This window comes from Schistocerca americana, chromosome 3, assembly GCF_021461395.2.
Source record: "Schistocerca americana isolate TAMUIC-IGC-003095 chromosome 3, iqSchAmer2.1, whole genome shotgun sequence".
Taxonomy (NCBI): Eukaryota; Metazoa; Arthropoda; class Insecta; order Orthoptera; family Acrididae; genus Schistocerca; species Schistocerca americana.
In genome coordinates this window covers 692,119,237-692,138,380 of record NC_060121.1, presented here as the reverse complement: position 1 = coordinate 692,138,380, position 19,144 = coordinate 692,119,237, and the positions used below count along the sequence as shown (strand labels likewise).

At 45.4% G+C, this 19,144-nt stretch overlaps 1 protein-coding gene across 2 annotated transcripts in view; it reads left to right on the top strand.

The window, feature by feature from the left end:
* LOC124606916 (putative inorganic phosphate cotransporter) overlaps positions 1-19,144 on the top strand; it is a 103,858-nt gene that overhangs the window by 72,881 nt on the left and 11,833 nt on the right. The gene's annotated exons all lie outside the window — the stretch shown is intronic.

Sequence of the window (19,144 nt, the reverse complement as noted above, 5' to 3'; positions counted from 1 at the left end):
AAGCACGACTCACGCTCCGTCCTCACAGCTGTACTTCTGCCAGTACCTCGCCTCCTACCATCCAAACTTTACAGAAGTTCTCCTGCGAACCTTGCAAAACTAGCACTCCTGAACGAAAGGATATTGCGGAGACATGGCTTAGCCACAGCCTGGGCGATGTTTCCGCTGCAGAGTGAAAATCTCATTCTGGAAACATCCGCCAGGCCGTGGGTAAGCCATGTCTCCCCAATATCCTTTCTTTCAGGAGTGCTAGTTCTGCAAGGTTCACAGGAGAGCTTCTGTAAAGTTTGGATGGTAGGTGACGAGGTACTGGCAGAAGTTAAGCTGAGAGGACGGGGCGTGAGTAGTGCTTGGGTAGCTCAGTTGGTAGAGCACGTGCCCGCGAAAGGCAAAGGTCCCGAGTTCGAGTCTCGGTCGGGCATAGAGTTTTAATCTGCCAGGAAGTTTCATATCAGCGCACACTCCGCTGCAGAGTGAAAATCTCATTCTGGAAACATTCCCCAGGCTATGGCTAAGCCATGCCTCCCCAATATCCTTTCTTTCAGGAGTGCTAGTTCTGCAAGGTTCACAGGAGAGCTTCTGTAAAGTTAGCAAGGTAGGAGACGAGGTACTGGCAGAAGTAAAGCTGATAGGACCGGGCGTGAGTCGTGCTTGGGTGGCTCAGCTGGCGCCGGCACGGTAGCTCAGCGTGTTCGGTCAGGGGGTTAGCTACCCTCTGTAATAAAAAAACTGAGTTAATGGTCCAACAACGAACTTAAAAGGATGTCTTACGACGTCCGCCCCGAGAAGATGCAACGACAAAATGAGATTCAGTCCGCTGTTACCAGCGGTGGGGCAAGGTCGTCGTGCCTGTGTCCCCCTGTTAGCGTTCCGCGCGCGCGAGTGTTTACTTTTTACCTTCCGCTGCGGCGAGTGTCACGCGTCCGTGTCTCGGTAGTGCCATGGCGCACTCGTGCCGCAAGTCCACAATTACGATCACATTTCAAGCGGACTATGCAAGACCTCGAGTACTTGACATTGAACGTTTCATCCGGGAAGAACTTCATATTGCACCTCAGGACATCATTGGGATCCACTTTTCTATAACACAAAGTGTCGTCTACATAAAACTGATCATTGGAAAGGTGTGCACTGATGTTGTGTGCCGACACACTCATGAACTTAAATTTAAGCATCCAGATGGTCACATAGGAACTGTCACGATCGACCACGCTGGATTAGGCCTTCGCACTCTGTCTTCGAGTTGCCATTCGAAGTCCCGCCAGATGTTGTGATGACAGCTTTCAAACCGTACGGCAACGTACTAAGCCACTTGGCTGAAAAATGGCAAACGTTTGAGACGTACCCCGTCATAAACGGAGTGCGACAAATTAAGATTGAACTGACGAAGCATGTGCCATCCTATTTAGTAATTGGCGGCTGCAAAGACATTGTCACGTACGACGGACAACCGCGTACTTGCGCCAGCCGTGGCCAGGAAGGACATGTCCGATCGGCCTGCATTCAACGCCGACTGACTCAGACACCGGTTGGTGAAGTTCCATCCCCGGCGACGCCTACTTCACTCCCCATCACGTATGCAGCGGCTGCAACCGCAACAGCTGTTCCTGCCCAGGATCGTAACACCGTATTGCTGTCAGTGGTCGATGACAGTGTGGCGGACAGCATATCCCCCTCTACGACGTCATCGGCAGACTTGCCTCAAGACGGTGATCAATTGTGCCACCAAGACGAGCCTGAAGAGAAGATGGAAGTAGAAACGGAAATTGTCCCTACCTGTGCCTTCCTACCAATGGAGACCGCGTCAGATGATTGCCGCCCGCACTCTGACACAGAACAACATGTCCGGAAACAACGGTCCCCTCGAAAACGCAAGAAACGGCGCCATACGCCATCCGAAGATTGCCTGCATCGGATGTGTGACCCGGACGAACATCCGGCGTCGGACGACACTCAGGACTCTACCACCACAACTCACCCTTCCCATCACGATGCTATGGCGGAGACAATTTCTGAGCCTCGGTATGACAACATCACTTCTGCTACTGAACATGCGCGCAAGCGCTCTACTGACAGCACTAATCAACAGTTACCAATCGCTGCATCTGATTCTTGGGCGGATGATGCAGAGAATGAGCCACAGCACCAGGAGGATGCCGAAGGCACAGATGCTCGCTCGGCTGTACCCAGCACCGACCAACTACAGTGACTACGGCTGTATCGTCAGCCTCTGTGGCGCCGCCCCTGCCGCCCACACCTGGCCTCCTAAACAACCCAGTTGCCGACCTGGCTGACCAAACATACCGTCTAGCGACGATTAATATCAACAACATACGTGCCCGACACAAACTAGCGATGCTACAGGATCTACTCAACGCAGCAGACATCGACATTGCGCTCCTTCAAGAAGTGTATGTCGCAGACTTCAAGGAACACTATGGCTACAAGACCTGGGTCTCACATGCGTCTGCCAATGGCACTGGTGTGGCGATCCTCCTCCGCGAAGGTATATCCGCAGACGAAGTCGAATATCTCCTTGACGCCAGAGAAATGGCTCTTACTATCCAAGGAGTCAAACTTATTAACATCTATGCACCGTCAGGATCTGGTCGGCGTCGCGAACCATCCACCTTTTTCGCTCATACAATCACGCCCCTCTTTATGGGCCGTCAGGATGCCTTGATAATCGGAGGGGACTTCAACTGTAGCCAAGGACCTAAGGATCAGTTACCACATCATTCTCGCTGCGCATAACTTGCGACAATTTTAAATAATCTTCAATTGGTGGACTCGTGGGAACATGTTTGTGGCGATCGACCCGGATTTACTCACTACACCAGCCATTCCTACAGCCGCATCGACCGGATTTACATCTCGCGCTCCGTAGCTGTGGGGACAAGAGCTGCCGAAGTTTGACCCACAGCTTTTTCTGACCACGAGGCCTAGATCTGGGATATTACCCTCGGCCGCCAGAAGGTATGGCACAGCCGTGGTCCTTGGAAGTTGAACGTCGCCCACATAGCTTCTCAGGAATGCCACTGCCTTATAGAGAACACGTGGGATTCTTGTAGCAGCCGGCGTGGCACCTACCGGTCTACACTGTCGTGGTGGTTACTCTGCGCCAAACCAGCCCTCCGGAAGACCTTGATAGGCTACGGCCGAGATGTTGCAGCATGGAAGAGACATCTTAAGGGAATGTACCACACGGCAGGTGACGGTGAACCGTGCCGAGGTACAGATCATCAGGTTAACACGTTGCCACCTTGAGGGTGCGATCGTCAGAGCGCGCACTCAAGACAGAGTGACCCAGGATGAACCGTCCATGTAGCATGTCACTGCAGAACGACGGCGCTGACGCAGGACACTGATCCAAGCTATCACGACGGAAGACAAACGCCGCCTTGATACCCAGCGCGACATAGGAAACGCCCTTCATGCTCGCTACACTAGGCTGTACTCGGAACATCGACATCCCCTAGAGGTTATCGCCAAAGTCTCTCAACTCACTTATGGCACGATCTCTCCGACAGCGGCAGCAGATTTGACTGCAGATGTAACGGAAGAGGAAATCATTGAAGCAATACAGGCTGGGGCTGTTCATAAGTCCCCGGTACCTGATGGCCCTCCTCTGGAATTTTACCGGACATATCAACAATTGCTGGCACCAGCATGGACTGATATTTGCCACGATCTCATGTCTCCCAGGACGCAGATCCCTGGGGCTTTCCTAGAAGGACTGATTGTGCCCATACACAAACCACCAGGCGGATCCAGGATCAGTGACTATCGGCCCTTGACCTTACTCAACAGTGACTTCAAGATTTTCACCCGGCTTCTGGCGGCACGCCTAAAGCGATCAGTACGATGTGTTGTGTCGCAGACCAGGCATCGTTAGGTGGTGACCATAATATTCGCACAGCACTGTGCCGATATAGAGATATCATCGCGCTAGCCAAAACTCGCCAACTGTCAGGAGTTTTGGCCTCACTCGACTTTAGCCAGGCCTTTGACTGAGTCGACCACACATTTTTGATGGAGGTACTGCGACACATGGGGTATCCGGACGTCATAGTTAAGGTACTGATGCGTCTCCTAAGCGGCGCGACGTCCAAGGTGTTATATAATGGCCGTCTCACGCCGCCGATACAGATCCAGCGATCGGTGCGACAAGGCTGCCCTCTTTCGGCGATATTGTACGCCCTCGTCTTGGAACCACTCCTCTGCTGCCTCCGACAACGCCTGACTGGGATGTCCCTTGGTGGACACACTTTTTGCTGCACTGCCTGTATGGATGATCTGGTACTCCTTCTTCGCAGTAATGACGATGTTCGTGGAGCACTGGCGTGGGTGGCGACCTACGGCGCGGCATCGGGGAGCCATCTCAATCTCCACAAATCACACGCCCTGTCGATAGGCAGAGGTCTACCCGACGAGAGCGTCACACCGCTACGAATCAGTGACACAATCCGCTGTCTTGGCATTGAATTTACATCTGACATGAAGCCTTAACTACAGGCGTTTATTGAATCAGATGACAGCAGGAATAAGTGACCACCGTCTTAGATATCTAGACCTCCTGCAACGGACACGATATGCTAACGTCTATTTGGCGTCATGTATCCCCCATTTTGCACAGATACTCCCGATACCACCTAACCTGGCTCACCGCATGTTGGCGGTTTTGGGATCCTTTGTTAATACGGGCACGTTATTTAAGATTCGTTACGAGTCCCTAACCCTCCCGAGGAGCAGAGGGGGTTTAGGCCTTTGTCATGTTCAGAACAGAGCAAAGGCCCTGTTCGTCAGCTGTCACCTCCCTGTTATGATATCGGACATTCCAGCACCTTTGTTCTTCATTAGCCAATTCTTCCTTGAATTAAGCTACATCCGCACCGCACTACTACCCACACGCTTGATGATGACGAGGGCGATATATGCTGCCATGCGAACGAACAGGACGCCGAATGTGACTGAAAGCAAACACCCCACTACAAAGTGGCGCGCTGTGTGGCAGGCAGTGAATGCCACCACCCTTGATACTGACGTGCAATCTGCATGGTACGTAACTGTTAATGGGAAACAGTTGTGCCAGTCCCGCCTACATGACATCCACCTCGCTGATTCACCCTTGTGTGCCACATGCCACGTGATTGGCACGGATGAACATCGTTTCGAATGCGGGTCGGCAAAGGACGTTTGGTATTTGGTGCGTCAGATATTGGCTTTTCTCACACGCACGACTCCCGACAGGATAACTACCCGATCACTTCTTTTCCCCGATGAGATGTATTTCCCAAGAGCAAAAACGAACTCTGTGACGTGGATCAGCGGCCACGCTGTTGTCTACCTATTCGGTAATTGCGAAAAGACAGTACCCGATTTTTGTTATTACCTCAACGAACGACATTGTGCGATCGTCAAGAACCCTAAATGTAGGCAATATTTTACTAATTTTCTTTGGAGCGCATTCCATAATCCGCCTCGCAGCTGGATTATCGATGACATGAGAAGATAAAAAAATGGTTCAAATGGTTCTGAGCACTATGGGACTTAACTGCTGAGGTCATCAGTCCCCTAGAACTTAGAACTACTTAAACCTAACTAACCTAAGGACATCACACACATCCATGCCCGAGGCAGGATTCGAGCCTGCGTCCGTAGCAGTCGCGCGGTTCCGGACTGCGCGCCTAGAACCGCGAGACCACCGCGGCCGGCATGAGAAGATAACCATAGCACCTCTTCTCAGTTACTTTTTTATCAGATTGAACAAACAACGGAAACAACACAGCAACGAGACGACAGTCATCGAAAAATTCGCAGCGGGCTATAGTACGGAGCATCCTTTGTCGTAACGGGACGACTTCCTATTATTCTGTTTATGTAGCCGAAGAGGAACGGCCTTCCTTTTATCCATTTGTATAAAAATAAAATAAAATTAAAATTAAAAAAAAACAGAAAAACAAACCTCCCAAAATCCTTTTTCCTTTTTTTCATTTTTGTTAAAAAAGTGGCTAGGATAACTGGCTATTAAAAAAAATAATTAAAAAAGTTGGTAGAGCACGTGCCCACGAAAGGCAAAGGTCCCGAGTTCGAGTCTCGGTCCGGCACACAGTTTTAATCTGCCAGGAAGTTTCATATCAGGGCACACTCCGCTGCATAGTGAAAATCTCATTCTGATAATACAATTTTTCTCTGGTGCAAACTGTCGGCATACAGACAGACGCTGACGTTTCACAGATTCTTGCAGTCAGGTTGCTACTTAAATACGACATAATTAATTTCATAATCGAGAAAGCGTCTTTTACACATATGTTGATCGAAGTAGTGTAGCACTTGTGTAACTTCATTACAGAGAATTTGAAACTCTACCTGAGGAGAACAATGTATAGGTCCTGGACAACTCTGACGAAAGGATTCGTCTTTAAACAGGGAATTACATTGCAGATCCATCAGTTACAGCTGCACATGCACAGGGATGCTTTAAACTGAAATTGCGAACGATCGCGAAAACAGCTCGAAATCAGATGTAAGATAGGCACTGTCCTCAAAACGCTTAGAGAAATATCCTTGCAATTCTTTCAAACCAACAATGAATAATTTAAAACTCGCGTTTTCTTTAAAGCCCGTGATCTTAGGGTAACCATCTATGCTGTTTATTAGAATTTGCCTCTCCTACGATGTTATTTTCTTTTAAAATGATTCCCAACAAATCAGAAGTTAGTTGTTTCTCATTTTGCAGTGCTTTAGTGTGGGTAACGCGCAGACAAGTCTTCTTAAAATGCGAGGTCTACAATGCACGTTCTAATTTTCGTTTCTACTTGCGTTTTCCGTTCATAATTCCAACAATAGTAGGTTTTAAATCGAAAAATCGTTCCAGGCAAGGCCCTTGACTTAAACAGTGTATTTTACGACATTACATATTAAGAGTCTCCGTACCCTTTGTTCAGTTCCATCGTAAACTGTTCCAGCTGACAGTGGAATAATGTGTGCGAAATCAGAAATTTTACTGTTCCTATCATAAATTTCTTCAATGCCTGAAAATTTAACACAAAGGTTTTTTTTTTTTTTTTTTATACTGAACAATGAACCTCATCTAACGATGATTGTAACTTTTTGCTCTTATATTACGATTCTATCGAACTGAAGAGAGTTGTGCCGACCTAAAAATGCCACACCGCGATACTAAATATGTAGCACCATAGCGAGTACCTCTGAGAAGGACCGGGTATTGCCGACACAGACCAAGCCTTGGCCTGCATACAGCCCGCACTCGGCGGGCGGGCAGTTTGGCGTGGCGTGGCCGGCTCTGGTCCAATGCACAGTCGCTGTTCGTCCATAGTGGCAACTGAAATATTCAAAGGTTGCATTTGGTTGTGAAACAAAAATGCAATTGCAAGAAGTACGTTCAATAAAGAAAGAAAGGGAAGAGGATTAATTTTAAATTTACAATATTATATTGTACTTTTGTTGCACATTACAACAGGTAAATAATACACCACTCTTCATAGTAAGAAATTCATCATTATGCATAAATCATTACAGTAATTAACGATCCGTTACATTAATTGCGAAAACTGATAAGACTGAAAATGTACGGCAATACAAGGAAAAATGTTCCAGTAATCATGAATTCACAAATGAGTTGTTTGTGAGATAATTGTGTGTGTGTATGAGCCGCCACAGATTTCACTGTGAAATATTGTCCTACGCACAACGATAGTACCTACGGTGTAAAGTTTTCGCGTAAGTCCCTATCCAGTTGGGTTGAAACTTCATCCATGGCTGTGGTTGGGGAACGTGATACATCACTGACAAGTTTTGCTGCTGATGTAAGATGATATACGTTGACATCCTATTTCAATTGACCTCAGTGGTCAGAATTTTTCTGCTGGCGCATCTCAAAAGTGAGGTGTACAACGCTCCCTTTGATAGAACTGAGGATCTGCAGCCGCAGTTGTGCAGTATTATCAAGATTTACGAGAAGTGAAGGCTATTTCAAAGATTTCATAGTTCGCTGCACGAAGGGCGCAGTATTGCATCCATGTCTAGGAATACACAAGGACCACCTCCTCTGAAATGTACTACTCTACACTTTGACATGTAACATGTTGAAGTAATGTTTTATCTTTTGTTAAAGTAGACGAAATTTCAGCTTAATTAGATGGGGACTAAATCTAAAAGTAAATTTGTACTCCCTAGGACAACAGTTCACACAGAAGTCAACGTTGTACCGGAACCACATACAATTGAGGCACTTTCTGGAGAAGGGTCCATAGGTCTATGTGCCCATTTTAGGGATATTGTTAGCGGATCACGGAAAATATTCTACCAGAGTTTTGTTTCATTGTCTGAATGCTAGAGGACAAGGCAGCGTTTTCGTGAAGCGTGTGCACGCTGCATCTATCGTTGAGGGAACTGTGCTTAAAACTCAGAAGTATTTTGTTCTGAAATATAAAGCAGATGTTTCAGTACTGGTCTCATTGACATACAAAGGTCCATGTGCATTATTCAGGTTTTGGAAACAGAAATACAATAACGAAGCACTGAAAAACCTGAGACTACCTACTATGGCGTTTAATCCAGTGAAGCCAGAAAATAAAAAAGATGTCAGTTTATTTAAGTACACAGATGACAACAGTAGTTCATGGCTACAGAACGGCCGGCCTTTGTGGCCGAGCGGTTCTAGGCGCTTCAGTCCGGAACCGCGCTGCTGCTACGGTCGCAGGTTCGAATCCTGCCTCGGGCATGGATGTGTGTGGTGTCTTTAGGTTAGTTAGGTTTAAGTAGTTCTAAATCTAGGGGACTGATGACCTCAGATGTTAGGTCCCATAGTGCTTAGGACCATTTGAACCCTTTTTTTTTTGCTATAAAACACCCTTCAAGATAGTTACTAGCAACCAGAAGTTATTTAGAAAATAGACATCCATGCAGGAGAGGACAAAGTAGGAGAAGAAGAAGAAGAAAGTAGAAGAAGAAGAGAAACGGAAACGTCCTACAGTAACTAGAAACTACTCCAGAAAAATTATCCATCATAATGTATGGATCACAGGACCAACACGGTGGGATTTCATTTGTGTAGTCGTACTTTGTTATCAATTTACTTCCCGTTATTTTATTTTCGTACCATTCATAGGGTTCCCTGATCGTAGGTATTATTAAGAATAGTAGTACTGTTATGTTTTAACGTCTTCTGAGGCTTATAATAACATGTAATGAAAGAAATGCTTCTTTATCATAACCTACTGATACAGTTTTATGGGAAAGGCCATATAAATGTTTATCAGAAATATTATTTTCTACGTTAAAAGCACAGGTTAAAATATTTAATATTATGAATATATTTACTTAATAGTAGTACACTTCCTACTGAAGTTTACTTGTGTATTGGACTCAGACTGTTATTAAAATTTATCGGAAATAAGCATTTAAACTGCCCTATCTCAAATAACCATTTTCTCCTAAGAGCCTTCCTTCCACAAAATGCCTCAATTATCTCACAAACGAATCGTGTGCGGACACATGTTAAACGGAAGGTTTCTGGATCGATTACCGAAAGAAGCGCGGCGCACGGCTGTTCCTTAGATTGCGTCCGAGACTCCTAACGTGACTGCGTTCATGAAGTATCGCACCCTGCTGGTAAATCCCTCCGACAAGAATGTTGACTGTGGCCCACTAGCCCTGTAGAAGTTCTGTACACTCAGAGGTGTGAAAGAAGGCATTGGCCCGATGTCTGTTAAATGTCTGGAGAAAATTATAACAAAATTCGAACAGGCCGAGGGAGGAGAGGCAATGTGGCAGACGGAGGAAAGCAGTTGATCCGACGTCCGTTGAAGATGTGGTCACAGCGTTGGATGAGGGGTCGAGTGGCGGCGGGCTAACGTACATTGTACGGCAAATTGCCCGCACGTTGGACATGCCTGCGAGTACGGCGCATAAAATCCTACGAATCATCCTGCATTGCTGTCCAGATACAGTCACTCATGTTCAGGAGCTTCTTTGAGTGGACCTTCCAGCAAGACAAGCGCTCGCTCTGGATTTTCTTGGAAGTGGGCAGTGAATGGCCACTGCACATTCTGTGGACGGACGAAGCCCACCTAAGCCTCCAAGCGACTGTAAGTTGCAGAATATGGCCAACGCAAAATCCACATGAACATCAACAGGCACCACTTCAAAATGGATCTGAGTACTATGGGGCTCAACTTCTGAGGTCATCAGTATCCTAGAACTTAGAACTACTTAAACCTAACTAACCTAAGGACATCACACACATGCATGCTCAAGGCAGGATCCGAACCTGCAACCGTAGCGGTCTCGCGGTTCCAGACTGTACCGCCAGAACCGCACGGCCACTCTGGCCGGCTAGCCACCACTTCATTTCTGAGAGGTGTCTGTGTGGTGCTGGTTGGCGGCATGATTTATTTGAGGGTCGTAGAATGTCGAAGAGATGAGTCTTGCTCTTCCTATTACCTGTACCGTCGCTGGTGAACGCTAGGAGAGTCTTCAGTGCACCATCATTCCAACCCTTCAATATCGTGGATGTATGGGCAGGGTCACTTTTATGCAAGAAGGAGCTCCATCGCACATTTCACAGCCAGTGAAGCGGCTGCTGTTGAGGCATCTCGGAAATGCGAGAATTATCAGCCGCAATCTCCTTACAGCCTCGCCGTCCAGATCACCTATGATTTGTGTCTGTGGGGTTATCTGAGAGATGTTAAGTTCAGTGCTTCACTTACGAACGTAGCCATTGAGCGAGGTGGCGCAGTGGTTAGCACACTGGACTTTCATTTGGGAGGACGAATGTTCAAACGCGCCTCCGGCCATCCTGATTTAGGTTTTCCGTGATTTCCCTAAATCGCTTAAGGGAAATGCCGAGATGGTTCCTGTGAAGGGGTACGGCAGACTTCCTTCCGCATCCTTCCCTATTCCAACTGATGAACTCGCTGTGTAGTCCCCTCCAGCGAATCAGTCAACCAATCGAACGTAGCTGAAGGCATGCATTGAGCAACACATTCTGAACGTGACGCCTGTGGTACTTCGATCTGTTGTGGAACGTTCTGTTTCTTGATTCCAACTTGAGGCAGAAAACGATACAGCGTGCTGTACATACCTTGAGCCAGTCATACGACATTTAAAAACCGATGTCATTTTCATTTTTATGCTGTTTTTGCCCCAGGACAATTAAAAACCAGTGTTATTTTGCTTTTTATACGGTTTTTGACCTCAGGACTATTAAAAACTGATTTTTCTCATACAAAGTGATTCGATCTTGCTGTGGTGGATGCCCTTACGTAATTAGCGGTGAAACGACTGTTGACTGCCGAACTTGTACAGAGATGCACGTTGAACAGTACAGATGGTGTAATGTGCATCTCGAACCATAGCCGTCGTACTGCGATTCATCTGTCTTTTGTACTCGACCCAATTTACGTTAAGATGCTAACAGCAACACACATTGGCAAAAGTTTCGATTTTTTCCTTTTTTTGTTCCGTGACATTTCTCCCTGTTTAAATAATGTTGTGTTCAAATTTGACGCGTTTTGAAACTTGAAGTTTAATTTTGGACGCCCTACATTTTCCTTAGAAACATCTAGGACTTATAGAGGGAAATGAGTAGATTATATTTTGAACTAGAACCCACGTCCAGAAACGTACAGTTTCCGTGCTATAACTACTCGAAAACACTTTTTTAAGGTGACCCTTTTTACAAGTAATTTATTAGGCGCGCGTCAGTATATCACTCGTTTACAATACCACTGATTAACAGCCGAAGAACGAAAAGGAAATTTAACCAGTTTTCACAAATACTGTTGTTTACAGTTAATCCATTATTGTCCTTTCCAAAGGAGGGTTAGCTTTGTAATCCACCACCAGTAAGGTTCGATGTGGCATCCGTTGCATGCGCAATTGCTCGTATACTTGTCGATGGGGTCCCCTTCAGCGTGGTGCACTGCGGCCTCTTCCAATTAGGGTGTAAGGTGTAACGCCTGCTGACTGTGAAGGTATCCCCTCCTCGAAGCCGTTGCGTAATTGGGGCGTAAAGGACGTCCGATGGAGTCGGACATTGTGGATAGCGATCTTGATAAAGATGACGAGTAGCTCTTCCATTACAGAGAGCTTTCCCTTACGGAAGGATCATGCCGGTGTATTATGCAAGGATGTTCTCAAGCATGTTACTCTAACAAGTACGTGAATGAGGCTCGAGCTACAGTATGTGAGAGAGGTAGGATGGACGTCAAATGACATCAGCCGATCCGACGTAAGCATCCAGTATCATGACTATCCTGTTGTATATCTACCTAGCAAACATTATTTCAAACGGCTGTAGCACGAGAATTACATACACAGATCAATAGCGCAAGTGATTTTGAGGTGCCAGGTATCAACCGATGCTGAAACACTCTAATTAGTACATTGTGTAGCCTGCACGAGAGGTAATGATGGCGCAGAAAATGACATCCATTCGATCGCACAGGTGGCTATTACCGTCTTTGGATACGTTACGCCACGCTTCTTGGGCCTGCTCACGCAGTCGTACAAGCCACGTCTCGTCCCATCATATCCCACACCTGCCGGACAAGAAACAAGTCTGGAGATGGTGCTGGCCAGGGAAGTTGCTCATCTTGCGCAGCATCTTCAGTTTCATTGTCAGCATGTGGACCAGCATTGTCCTGTTGGAACAACACGTCACCCTGCTGTTGCAAGAACGGCAATAGAACAACAACATTCTTCAAGTACCAAGCACAGGTTAGCTTCCCCTCCAGAAACACTAAGGATGAACGAGAGTTGTACCTTATCTCAGCCGAGATCATAAGGCCTGAGGGAGGCACAGTGTGCCTTGGACGAACGCGCTCTGCGAGACAGGGCTCACCAGATCTGCGCCATAAGCGCAAACGACCATCATCTGCGTGCATGCACAATCTGCTTTCATCGCTGAAGACTACGTCGCGCCATTCCATCTTCCATGTGATCTCTTAGGGCACCAATCGAGCCGTGCTCTTCGATGATGTGGCGTGAGAAGAAGACAGGCTAGACGTTTGCGTGCCCTTAGTCCTACTGTTGTTAACCGGTTAGCAACAGTTCGTTCCCGGCCATCATGATTTAGGTTTTCCCTGATTTCCCTAAAGCGCTCCAGGTAAATGCCGGGATGATTCCTTTGAAAGGGCACGGCCGACTTCCTTGCCCGTCCTTCCCTAATCTGATGAGACCGATGATCTCGCTGTCTGGTCTCCTCCACCACAACAACCCAACAGTTAGTGTTACACGTCTGGGCTCACAAGCCCTCTTACCTGTGAATCGGAAGGACTGATACAGCTTATAGGAAAGACAAAAAATCTTCGGTTAAATTAAAAGCAAGGGTGGTAACATTAGCAGCGCAACGGGCATTCCACTGTTGAATGGAGAGGAGTCAGCAGATAGCTGGAAAGAATACACTGAAATCCTCTATGAGGGGGAAGAACTCTGTGATGTGCTAGAAGAAAAAACAGGAGTCTATTTACACGAGACAGGGGATCCAGTACCAGAATTAGAATTTAAGAGAGCTTTGGAGGACTCAAAATAAAATAAGATGAAGGTGATAGATGAAATTCCATCAGAATTTCTAAACCCATTGAAGGAAATGGCAACCAAACGATTATTTACGTTGGTGTGCAGAATATATGAGTCTGGCGACATGACTTTCGAAAAAATATCATCCACGTAATTCCGAAGACTGAAGCAGCTGACAAATCCAAGAATTATTGCTCAATCAGCTCATACACCCAAGGCGCCGACAAGAATAATACAGAGACGAATGGAATAGAAAATTGAGGATGTGTTAGATGAAGACAGCTTCGCTTTAGGAAAGGTAGAGGCACTAGAGAGGCAGTTCTGGCGTTGGGGGTTTATAATGGAAAATCAAGAAATTTTCATAGAATTTGTCGACCTGGAAAAAGCGTTCGACAATGTAAAATGGTGCAAGATGTCCGAAATTCTGTGACCCGGAAGGTCACAATTTGACCTCTTTCAAACTCACTCAATTGGGAGTAGGAAGCACGAATGCGTCTTCGTGGCAGGGTTACCTGTTTGCTTTATACCTTAGTACCACACTAAGCCTTCTGGCTGGAAGAATGCATTGGAAGTCAGGGGCTCGTATTGTGAACCAATAAATAGATTGTAACAATACTTGGAAAGTGTATTTTTTGCGTTAACATACGCTTTTTAAGGGGTCGGCTAAGGTACATGTCCTCTGCGCCCAATCCAAGGATTTACACGAAATACTTTACAGGAAAATGAGATAGGCATATACGAGACCCCAGCTCATTGTAATGCTTAGCATGTCATTTACGACTAAGAAAACATGATACTGCAATTGAGATGAAGCTTCCCTTTTAAGAAGTCTTCTATCATTCACCATGACATCATGAGGAAGCGCTTTAGTACTGGTATGAAAGCAAACATGTAAAAATTAGTGACTAGCTGCTGTCTCTGAAAACAGCACCATTTATGCCGAGTGCTCTTTGTGGTGTGATGCATTGAAGATTCACAACAGGCTTTCACAAACTGTACCTCTAACTTTTCTACATATCTGGTAAGTAAGGCTATAAAATCCATATTATATGGCATAACCCTGAGCAATGACACATTTGCACTGAAACTGTACTTCTACGGCAAATTTAACTGTGTATTTATGCCCTTCAGCATGAAATACATTAGATCGTGAAACTTATCTGTCTCTGAAATTTTGCTGACTACCTGCAGGGTGACTCATACTAACGTTTAAAATCCCCAAAAGCGACGTAGACAACGCTGAGAGAAATAATTTAATATGACACGTGGGACCGCAAATGTCGGGAAATGCTCCAAAACTGGTTGAGAAATATTGCACATATGACGCCATCAGATTACGTACCTCGCCACACTGGAAGCTGTTGGGCTAGGGTGTGAAGAGATGCTTGGGCGATGCAATACTTGTATTTTAGCTAAGTTCCCAGCACACTTTGTAAATGTGATATGTTGAACACGCAAAAGTTACAAAATTATTGTCCTTGCTAGTACCAAGAGAAAGCTGTTCTTATATTGTTTCCTTTCCTTTCGTCCCCTAGTTTTTTTTAATGCGGACATTATTGAGTAAAGGAAACGTAGGTTATTTACTGATAAGACGTAGGTTTTTGCTGTACTGTACTTTGCAATAAACCAGCAGAGACGGCGAGACCAATAAACATAATAATAAATCTTAGCTCAGTGTAAACACACAATTGTCTAAAGCAGTGAGGAAAATACTGTTCGTCAGATTCATCACTCGATCCCTGAGCCCCATGCACTGAAGTCGCACTCGTGAGCCCGCAGCCACACCGAATAAAATACGTAACTATTGTTGTGATGATCAGGTTGACAGAGCGATACGCTCAAACCCTGCACGTGCGCCGAGGTACATCATCTGGCGACGTCTCACGTGCAATATCTCATCCACTTTTGGGGTATTTCCCGGTAACTCACGTTCCATGTATCTTACATTAAATTACTTGTCTGAGCGACATATACAACGTTTCGGAGGTTCCTAAAAGTTAATAAGAATCGCCCTGTGTCCTGCCTAGTAAAGCACGTAATCTGGAGTGTAGTCTGAGCACCACAGTTCTCTACTACACATCGTTGTGTTAGAGGTGCTGCCTTTCTCGGACGTTAGCACTAACGTACCCTGCTGTTGAATGGGTACCTACAGTTCAAAGTGAACTCCAAAGCACGGTGCAACTACTCAAAACACAACGGTCTAGGAACAAGCATTCAACTGCTTGCACTCCGATGAAGAATTTGAGAGTCGTTGTGTTGGCGTAGTTTTTGGTGTGTGACTGTCGTGTTTATTTTTCGTCCTTATAAATAATTTTTCATTATTCTAAACTGTACGATACAGACTTATAGAAGGCTGGCTGAGTACCCAGCACTGCCCGGGTGTGCATTTATTCCAATCTTCTGTTAGTCCATATCCTCCATTCCTCTCTGACTGCACATCCCCTCCTTCACCGATTCTTTGTCCATATTCTCCATACACTGCCTCGGCCCACACCTTCCACCCTCCCACGCTCTGTCCATATCCTCTATCAGTCCACGTCCTCCTCCACCTCGCCCTGTTCATTTCATCCTCTCTCCTTTATGTCCATCTGCTCCTCCCCACTCTCTCTATCAATCTCTTCCTGCCCCGCGGGATAACCGCGTGGTTTTAGGTGCCTTGCCACGGTTCGTGCGGCTCCTCCCGTCGGAGGTTCGAGTCCTCTCTCCCTGTGTTGTCTTTAGCGTGAATTAGTTTAAGTCAGATTAAATCGAGTGTAAGCCTAGGTACCGATGATGGTTCAAATGGCTCTGAGCACGATGGGACTTAACTGCTACGGTCATCAGTCCCCTAGAACTTAGAACTACTTAAACCTAACTAACCTAAGGACAGCACACAACACCCAGCCATCACGAGGCAGAGAAAATCCCTGACCCCGCCGGGAATCGAACCCGGGAACCCGGGCGTGGGAAGCGAGAACGCTAGTACCGATGACCTCAGCAGTTTGTCCCATAGGTACTTACTACAAATTTCAAAAATTTCAACTCTTCCTTTTACCTTTTTCCGTCCATTTCCTCGTCCACCCTCTTTCTACTATCTCCTCCTCACCCTCTCTCTGACCATCTTCTCTTTTTTTCTTAACACCACAAATCGTAGCTGATATTTGTACCAGCTTTTGGATTTAGGATGAGCTTTCTACCCGTGGCTATGCCTACATACACACATATAAAATATATTTCAAGTACGTTTAATATATTTTCACATATTTCACCAGTTTCTATACAGTAATAAGATTCTGAAGATGGATCCAGAGGTTTATGTGGCTACTGTCAGCGAAATGTACTGTGAGTAGAGTCAACAGTAAGAAAGCAGAGTTTAAACGTGTTGCATGATGCGGCAGTTCGTACATCTCAATGTTTATGACTCTATATCATCTGTATTATGTGTCTTACAGTGGTATACTTTTTTAGTGTATTCAGCGGCATATGTGGATACATCTCGGTATTGGACGCCATACCTCCTGAACTAAATGCCCTTTTTTTTTAATCGACTATCTTCTGACTGGTTTGATGCCGCACGCCCTGAATTGTTCTCCTGTACCAACTTCCCAGAGTAGCACTCGTAACATACGTCCTCAGTCATTTGCAGCATGTATGCCAGTCTTTCACTACAGTTTTTGTCCTCTACAGCTGCATCTAGAACCATGGAAGTCATTCCCTCATGTCTGAATAGATGTACTATCATCCTGTCCCTTCTCCTTGTCAACGGTTTCCACATATTCATTTCCTGTCCAATTCTGCGTAAAGAACCTCCCCAATCCTTACGTTATCAGTCCACAAAATTTTCGACATTCGTCTAAAGCACCACATCTCAAATGCTTCCATTCTCTTCTGCTTTGCTTTTCCTACAGTCCATGCTGTGCTCCAAACGTACATTCTCAGAAATTTCTTCCTCAGATTAAGACCTATGTTTAATACTGCGGCACTTCTCTTAGCCAGGAATGCCCGTTTTGCCAGTGCTAGTACGCTTTTGATGTCCTCCTTGCTCCGTCCGTCATTGGTTATATTCTGTCTAGGTAGCAGAGTTCCTTAACTTCATCTACTCCGTGACCATGAATCCTGATCTTAAGTTTCTCGCTGTTCTCATTTCTGCTACTTGTCATTACCTTCGTCTTTCTTCGATTTACTCCCAATCCATATTCTACACTCATTAGACCACTACATTGGGCAGATCATGTAATTCTTCTTCACTTCTACTCAGGATAGCTATGTCATCAGCTGGTAGTATCACTGATATCCTTTCACCTTGAATTTCAGTTCCACTCCTGAACCTTTCTTTTATTTCCATCATTATTTCTTCGATCTACAGATTGAACGGTAGGGGCGAAAGACCACATCCCTGTCTCTAACTCTTCCTAATCGGAGCACTTCTTTCTTGGTCGTCCACTCTCATTATTGCCTCACGGCTCTTGTCCATATTGTACATTACCCGTCTCTCCCTATAGGTTAACCATATTTTTCACAGAATTTCGGACATCTTGCACCATTTTACATTGTCGAACGCTTTTTCCAGGTCGACAAATTCTATGAAAATGTCTTGATTTTCCTTTAGCCTTCTTTCCATTATAAACCCCAACGCCAGAACTGCCTCTCTAGTGCCTCTACCTTTCCTAAAGCGAAGCTGTCTTCATCTAACACATCCTCAATTTTCTTTTCCATTCATCTGTGTATTATTCTTGTCAACTCCTTGGGTGTAAGAGCAGATTGTGCAATACTTCTTGGATTTGTCAGCTGCTTCAGTCTTCGGAATTACGTGGATAATATTTTTTCGAAAGTCATGTCGCCATACTCATATATTCTGCACACCAACGTAAATAATCGTTTGGTTGCCACTTCCCTCAATGGGTTTAGAAATTCTGATGGAATGTCACCTATCACCTCCGTCTTATTTTATTTTAAGTCCTCCAAAGCTCTCTTAAATTCTAATTCTGGTACTGGATCCCCTGTCTCGTGTAAATCGACTCCTGTTTTTTCTTCTATCACATCACAGAGCTCTTCCCCCTCATAGAGGATTTCAGTGTATTCTTTCCAGCTATCTGCTCTCTCCTCTCCATTCAACAGTAAAATGCCCGTTGCGCTGCTAATGTTACCACCCTTGCTTTTAATTTAACCGAAGATTTTTTGTCTCTCCTATAAGCTGTATGAGTCCTTCCGATAATCATTTATTTTTCGATTTCTTCACGTTGTTCATACAGCCATTTCGTCTTACTTTCCCTGCACTTACTACTTACTTCGTTCGTCAGTAACTTGTATTTCTGTATTCCTGAATTTCCTTGAACATTTTTGTACTTCCTTCTTTCATCGATCAACTGAAGTAATTCTTCTACTACCATGGTTTGTTCGCAGTTACCTTCTTTGTAACTATGTTTTTCTATGATTGCACTTTTTAGAGAATGTCTGTTCCCCTTCAATTATACTGCCTACTGAGCTATACCTTGTTACTGTATCTATAGCCTTAGAGAACTTCAGACGGATCTTGTTATTCCTTAGTACTTCCGTATTCCTCTTCTTTGCGTACTGATTCTTCCTAATTAATCCCTTAAACTTCAAGCTACTCTTCATC